Here is an 8099-nt window from a genome sequence, read left to right on the forward strand (position 1 = left end):
TGCGTTAGGGCTTCTCCAACTGTAATACACCTAAAACCCAGATTGCTTTAAAACTTGTCAATGGCAGGGAAACGTTTTCTCATGTTAACTGAAGGAAAAGAGTTAAACAAAACATTTACCGGTTTCACGCACATCATAATACCAGTCATACATGTAAAGCACAAATGATGTCTGAGAATTCGGTCACGTGAACCAATCTCCATCTATTTGTTCCAATGCTCCATTTGTTAGACGTTTGCTCCAACTTTCTTTTGCAGTCAGAAGTGGTTCAAATGTACAAAGAAACCAATTTGCACCATAGGATGTTTATACCTCATCCTTGCATTGACTTCACATGTAAATCGCTCACGCTTCATCCGTGTCTGCTTACTGCATAAGCTGAAAACACCCCCTTCCGTCTCCCATTCCATTCCATGTAGTGATTGTGAGGGCGCAGGTCAGTCTTTTTTCGAGAGACATTTAAATACATCATGTGTGCTGTGTATGGAACATCTTTACATCATCTCATCTCATTTTGTCTGGGTCGTGGGGCCAGCAGTCTAGGAGAGAACCCCAGATCTCCCTCTGTCCAGACACTTCCTCCATCTCCTCTGGGGGAATCCCAAGGTGCTCCCAGGTCAGCCCAAAGACATTGTCCCTCCAGCATGTCCTGGGTCTTCCCCGAGGCCTTCTCTTAGTGGGACATGCCTGGAACAACTCCCTAGGTCCAGTAGGCATTCGAAACAAATGCCTGAACCACCTCAGCTGACTCTACTCTGAGCTCCTTCCGGGCGACAGAGCTCTATAAGGGTGCGCCCTGCTACCCTGTAAAGAAAACTCTTTTCGGTTGCTTGTATCTGAGATATTGTCCTTTCGGTCATTACCCAAAGCTCATGTCCATAGGTGAGAGTAGCAACGTAGATTGATCAGTAAATCGAGAGCTTTGCCTTTAAGCTCAGTTCATACTTTACCACAACAAACTGATACATCAATCGCATTATTGCAACCCTCTGCACCAATCCACTTGTCAATTTCACATTCCATCCTTCCCTCATTTGTGAACAAAACGCCAAGATACTTGAACTCCTACACCTGGGGTAAGGACTTTCCTTCAACCTGGAGATGACAAGCCATCTTTTTCAAGTGGAGCACCATGGCCTCGGACTTGGAGGTGCTGATTCTCATCCCAGCCACGTCACACTTGGCAGGAAACTGTTCCAGTGTATGTTTGATGAAGCCAACAAAACAACATCGTCTGCAAATAACAGAGATTTCTGTAAAAATTATGAACAGAATTGGTGACAGGGCAGCCTTGTCTGAGTCCAGCATGCACTGAAAATAAATCGGAGTTATTGCCGTCAATGCAAACCCAATTCCTACTCTGTTTATACAGGGACGAAACAGCCCTAAACAGAGCACCTCTGACCCCATACTCCCAGAGCACCCTCCATAGAATGCCACGAGAAACATGGCTGTGAATGCCTTTTCCAAGTCCACAAAACACATGTGGACTGGTTGGGCATACTCCCATAAACCCCCAAGCACCCTGATGAGAGTATAGAGCTGGTCCAGTCTATCCATACGCCACATAAAAATGTATTGCCAACTGAAATAAATATAATTGGATTTTATGGTTTAGAATTAGATGTTTTATGAGATTTTTTATTTTATTTTTTGCAAATATCTTGCATTTAAATTAAGAATTTAGCAAATCGCAAAAATGTTAATTTTTTTGTTGATTTTGAAATGGATTCAGTGATCGCAAAATAACTAGGGTGTCTGATTAAAACATTAGCAGTTTATTAGTAATAATAATCTTATTCCACATCCCCAATCCCTTACCTAAACACAACTACATTACTAACTAAAAATTAAAAATCATTCAAGTCAAAAATCTTAGCTATTGCTTTGTTAATAGCGAGAGTTAACCTTAAAATTAATTGACAACCATTTTTTTCTTGGTTTACCAATGCGGTGACTGTGGTCAATTAACAATATTCTTTTCTCATGCCTAAGATTCCACTTTCTCTGCAAATTCCTGTACGGATGTCTGTAGAGATTGAAGGTTCTCCTCAAACTTGTCAAATCTTTTGTTTGTATTTAAAAGAATCTTGTTTGATATCTTTTGCCAAACCAGTGGCATTGTCAAGGTTTTTGTGTGTTATTTCTATATGTTATGTGTTATGCCATGTGAGTTGTCATGTGCGAGGATGTGTGTGTTTGTTTACCTTTTGCAATGGCAGCGTACGCTCGAATCAGCTGACTTAATCAGTGTCCTCCATCTGATTCCTGCTGTGCTAGCTATGTATTCAGTTGGTGGTTAAAGCTGATTATTAGTCCATTGTTGTTGTTTTTGTTCTTGTCTGTTTGTCTCCCAGGATTTCTCTGCAGTTTGTACGTTGGATGACGTCATAGCTTGGCCTAGTAGGAACTCTTCATTTTTGGACTTTTTGCAAATTTCTTAGTCTCCTGCTTTCAGCCATTTTGTACATTTAGAGAATTATTATTTTTTTTTATTTCACATATAATTATCTTCACTGGCAATTGGATCTCTTCTGTCTTTGATCGTAACAGGCATATCATCATCATTGATTGCTTGTAGCACAATTAGCTTCATGGAAATAGTTCATGGCTGACTAGAGCTTTTCAAGACGTTTGCTGTTTTTAAAAGCATTTTCAAATATTAAAATGTAGGCCAAGTGTTAAATGAAACTTTCCAACACAAGCACACAAAGTAAAAAAAGTAAGGATGGCAACTGTTGGACTTTTCCTTGTCCTTCCAGGTTAAAATAACAGTCAGAGGCTTTAAATAAATTGAATTAATTAGATGAATAAAGCATTACAGAGTTCTGGGTGTCAGAGAACAGCAACACAGGCAGTATGTGTCAGTTGAGCACACACCCACTTCCTCTTCGCCCACATATTTGTCGTTGTCTCTCTTCAGCCCCGCCCGGGTGCACTTAAGTAAGAAAGATCCTCCATCCACATCAGTTCCATCAGAACAAGCTAATCTGCACAGAAAAAGTTACGCATATACATAACAGAGCCCACAAGAGGGTAAGACTTCGCCCCTCCCATCCATGATTGTTACTCTTAACGAGCACATTCTGAAAGTAGAGTTGTAACATTTCTCACTTATCACACAAAGCCACAACTGTTATGGAGGAAAGTTATATGAGGCTAAGCACATAAGGTTATATGAGGATAAGTGCATTAACATAAGTTCATGTAGTTAGTTAAAAACGTAATTAATGCAAGAATTGGTATATTGATGCATAGGACAAAGTTAAAATCATCAAAAATGCTTTCACAACTCATTTTGGTCAATTGCTCAATTTTGGCGTGGAGGAGCTTGGCTAAACAAGCTTACTTCATGCAGACACTAGCAGTACGCCAACTGTTTTTATTTCTAAATTAAAATATGATTTCACAATATTACTGTTTTTATGTATATCTGTTTAAATAAGCAGCTTTGGTGAGTGTTTGCACAACTGCGTCTGTGGTGTTTTAAATAGAACAGTTCACCACAATAATTTTATTTACTTGCAGTTTATCAACTTAAATCTTTATGGGTTTATTTTCTTCTTCAGAATGCAAAATACACTATTTGAAATCATTTTGGATGGTGAAAGGTGAATAAATTATGACATTTTTAATATTTTTTTTTCTTTCACATTAAAATTAAAACTTAAATAATTAACTTTTAGTTCAAACTAAAAATTAATACAGCTGCCTATCTACATGTATGAGAATAATTTATTCTTGATTATCTGATCATAATTTGAATTCTCAGAAAGCCAACAGAAATTTGGCCCCAGTCATCAAAACCAAAAATTATAGCTCATTATGTATAAACCCAGGTCAATGCAATTCAGTATGAAATACAGAATAACAGAGCACGACCTAACATGGCAATTCTCACATTGCAGTTACCCTCAATTATCCTGTCTGCTTTATAAAGTTTAATTTGCTATTAGCGAAAACCAAATGAAATTGCTAGTCACTCATAATTAGTCTGGCTTTTTTTGTATAGCCTCTCTTGTCCTTATCCATGATCCATCTACACTGAAAAAAGTGATTTTGGAGAGCGGTAAATATAATCTGTGGAAACCATATAAAATTTACTTGATTATTGCAGCCAGCCAAGGAATTCAAAAGTAATGGGTAAATTCTACATATGCTACCCATTCGTCAACAGTAACAACCATCACATAGAAAAATTCAGTAAAGTATACCCCCAAACCGTGAGTTTATTGCTTGAAATTGCGCATGCGTCAGCCCGCGTTTTTGAGTGAGTGTGGACGACGCTGGATCTTCTCACCGGCTGCCATGATCGAACAAACAGCAGAAATTAAGGTAAGCAATTTTACATGCTGTATATTGCGCAAATGTAATTGTATTTTTTGAAGTTTTGAGATATTACACTTCACTTGTATTAGACGTTCGTTTGTTTAAAATGCCATTTCTTAAAATTAAAGTTTGAAACTGTCGCTGGCGTCACCGTGGCCCGGGACACACTAAGCCGACAGCAGGTGGAGCAACGTCGGCCACTCGGTCAGGCGAGTAGGTATTTTGTGTTCACGCGTCGGTTAGATGTGCCAAGTGCCATAGGTTTGGTGTGTCCGGGGCTTTAGCTGTCTGCACAACTGCCGGTAAGCGGGGTTAGGTTGGTTTTGTTTTTTGATACTCCTGACACATTCAGACGGTCCCTTACCGAGCATGAGGCGCCACTCAGCGCGAGCTCTCCCGGCAACTGTTAAACGCAGATTGCGAGGGCTTGATTGGAGCAGTGCTCGTAATGTCGAGCGAAAAAAAAAGAAAAAGACAGCTGTGAATTATAACCAGCTTTGTATTTTTGTAGGAAACACAGTTTAGATATTTTAGGGTAAGAGGTTTTTGAGTTATTGCCGTCCATCACTGAACCTGTCAGGAATATCGAAAACAAAACCAACTTAACCCCTCTCTGCCGGTATGTGGTCGTTTTGTGCTTTTTACAAGATTAGTCAGCATGCAAGACTGTGTCTGACCGCTGGTTTTAAGGTTAGAAACTAGTCAACTCAAGGATTAAAAAGGAAAACATAGTGTATCCCACGAGTATGTGGGAAAACACCCACTGCTGCACCTATGTTTTTAACGAATTGTGGGATCACGCAAAACATCTTAGAACTGATTTTTTATTATATTTTGTATTTTAGAACGTCAGTGCTTAATAAATGTTTTCATAATCTAGTCATATGTTTTATGAGGCATATTACATCTATGATGCTCATTAAATGAAGCATAGATATTAATATATGTAATTTTAATGCCTTTATTTTTGTAAATTAAGTACACAGTCTGTTATTTCTTCATAACTGACCCTTGTCAAACAGCCTTGATCAGAGAAGCAGAGATAAACTACCGTATTTCCCCAATTAATCGGCATTCTGAAAATAGTTATTTTAAATGCCTGGGGTTATAATTAATTTTTGCGTATTAAACACCCACCCGAATAACCCTCAGTGGTGATTATATACATTAAATTGGGGTAAACACAAAATCAACTGTACAAAATTTAAGTGAGGTACATGTCTGAATTTCTTTTGTGTAATTTTCATTTTTATTTCTGTTGCAGGCAGAGTCTGTATATGTGGACACTCACTATTTGCCCTCTCTACAGTTTCTCTTGTCTGTCCCCCACAAGCAGAGACCCACTGATAGACCGCTGTTACCAGTTCTAGGGCTGACACATCCGCACACGTCCACATCACAAGTGTATCCTGTAAAGGTATGCAAGTTTTCCAAATAAAATAAATCACATTGTCCTTAAAGGTCTTTAACGAAAGTCTTCAGTTATGGAAAAATGAAATGGAAATGCAATTTATAAAATAAATTAAAAAATGAATAAAACCTTCTCTAGCCAAAGAATTGAAGTGGTCAGTCTCAGCCCCTCTTTTGGTGGTTTTAAAAAAAGGTATTATTCACTGAGGCTCAGGTGAAAATATTTAAAATATATTTTAAATAATAATATTTTTTCTTCCAACTAAGATACTTTCATGTGATATATATGAGATCTGGTTTGTGATTTAAAATAACATTTTTGGTCCTTTTACTTCCTAGATCAAGGAGGAGCATCACAACAGTTTCGTTGAAGTAGACATTCTTGTGGAAGCTTGATGAGTACACACCAGGTTTTGCAGCTAATGCATGCCAAAGGAGGAGCAGCTAGTTGCAAGATGCATCCTCTGCTGGACAGTTTAAATGTATGTTATTTTATTTTTTTACAAATATATAATTATTGATGTGAGGGAATTAAAAGTGAAATAATTTGTAAAAAATTGCTTTAAGTTGAGCTCCATACCAACTTAAACTACCTTTTAACATCAATGTGTAAATTGATTTTCTTTACTGCTTTATCCATTTGGGTCATGAGTAGCTTGAGACAACCAAGCATTTATCAGGCAAAGGGGCAGGGTTCACTCTGTACAGGTCGCCAGTCTATTCCTGGGCCAGAATTTGGTCTTAATATATGTAAATCACTCCCACACTAAATTGTGTCTCCCTACAGACACAGAACATTGAGGAAAAAAAGAGATGCTGTTGTCTGCTGCCTCAATAACTACCTTGGGGAAAGACAAGAAGATATGTTCCATGACTGGCAGGTATGTCATATTGATAACAGATTCTTGATCAACTCAAGTGATCCTCCTCTTATATCCCCCTTCTCCTTTTGTCTTCTACTCTCCTCTGCTCTCCTTTAGATAAACTGAAATATATTGAAACAGAATCTTAAAATAAAATTGTGTTTGCTTTTTGTTTGTTTCTTTTTAATGTAGGAATGTGAGGAGTACACAGACAAAACGATGAAGGAGATTGTGAAGCACAATTTGTCTATTGTGATCGGGGGAAAACAAGTGATGGAAGGATGAGGAAGCCAAACAGAGGCATGCATACTGCTGGGACTCATATGCAATTAACATTGAATATCCAAAGGAGCTGAAAAACACGTTTGAAGCTTTTCAAAAACTTTGTTTTAGAAAATGATGGGGCAAAACCACTGAAGAAGGTCCACAGCCTCAAAAATAAGCTCATGCAGTAGACATTTCTCCTCTTACTTAAAGAGGATCTTTTGTTTGGACATGCCTTAATGGAGTTGTAATGGAGTGTTTTATATATTTTTTTTCTCTTCCATCATTTGCTTCACACACAGACAAAGACCCATCCACTGTCTCAGCCCTCTCCATTGCTCTGTGTTTTCCCCCATATTGACAGAAAAGGAATACTAATAGAAAGTGGCCTAAAGAATTTTGATCTCACCTACCGTCTTTTCTTCCCCAGTTGTTTGTTTATTTTATTCTCATCCTATCTGCGAGAGTGAGAGTAAGGACAAAAAATAAAGAATTTTGTTTTACTTTTATCCGGATATTTGATACTGTACATGCACAAAAACAACCACAAGTCTGTGTGTGTGCTTTTGGCTTTTAAAATAGAATAAGTGGCCTTTGAAGTTTTGTATGCAAGTAGCCAATTACCAGAAAAAACTTTTGAAAATGAGTATAGTGAGTTATAAAACAGGTTTATTTGTTCATTGTTGTGTGAAGCTGTTGTACTTTATTTAGTACTCTTTTCTGTGTTTTAATAATTTGGTGTCCTAAAACGGGTATATGTTTTATTATTCAACATTATTGACAAATTTGATAGATCAGTGAGTTATAAAACAGGTATATACTTGAAATGTTGTGTAAAGCTGTTGTGCTGCACTATATTTTGAGTGTGTTTTAGGATTTTTTTTGAATAAAACATTAAGTTGATAACCCATTTGAATGTCTTTATTGTAGAGGTACATTTTACCTTTTCTGAATAAGTAATTGTTATTAAGTAACTGATATTAATAAACTTTGATTATATAGATAATTTTTACCCAATAAGTAGCTGTTGTATATATACATAAATGTGAGGTATATTTTACCCAATTTATGTAAGTATTTAATAACTTTTTACTTCAGATAGTTTTTACTCAATATATGGGATTAAATCTACCCAGCCAAAGTCGATGCAAATTGTTACCTCAGATTTATTGGGTAAATTCTATAGATTAGTTTTTACAGTGTACTACCAAACTAAAAACACAATACAGACTT

General features: G+C 37.1%; 1 long non-coding RNA gene across 6 annotated transcripts; it reads left to right on the forward strand.

Moving 5' to 3' along the window:
• Positions 1-4234: 4234 nt before the first annotated feature.
• Positions 4235-7775, forward strand: im:7152688. 6 transcript variants are annotated; one of them, XR_002455888.3, is made up of 5 exons: positions 4235-4335; positions 5594-5746; positions 6079-6221; positions 6527-6620; positions 6795-7775. It is a non-coding gene; the product is annotated as an im:7152688 (long non-coding RNA). The 6 variants fall into 6 exon arrangements; XR_224746.6 differs by having other exon boundaries at positions 5639-5746; XR_012395701.1 differs by having other exon boundaries at positions 5666-5746.
• Positions 7776-8099: the final 324 nt, after the last annotated feature.

This window comes from Danio rerio, chromosome 2 (genome assembly GCF_049306965.1).
Source record: "Danio rerio strain Tuebingen ecotype United States chromosome 2, GRCz12tu, whole genome shotgun sequence".
Taxonomy (NCBI): Eukaryota; Metazoa; Chordata; class Actinopteri; order Cypriniformes; family Danionidae; genus Danio; species Danio rerio.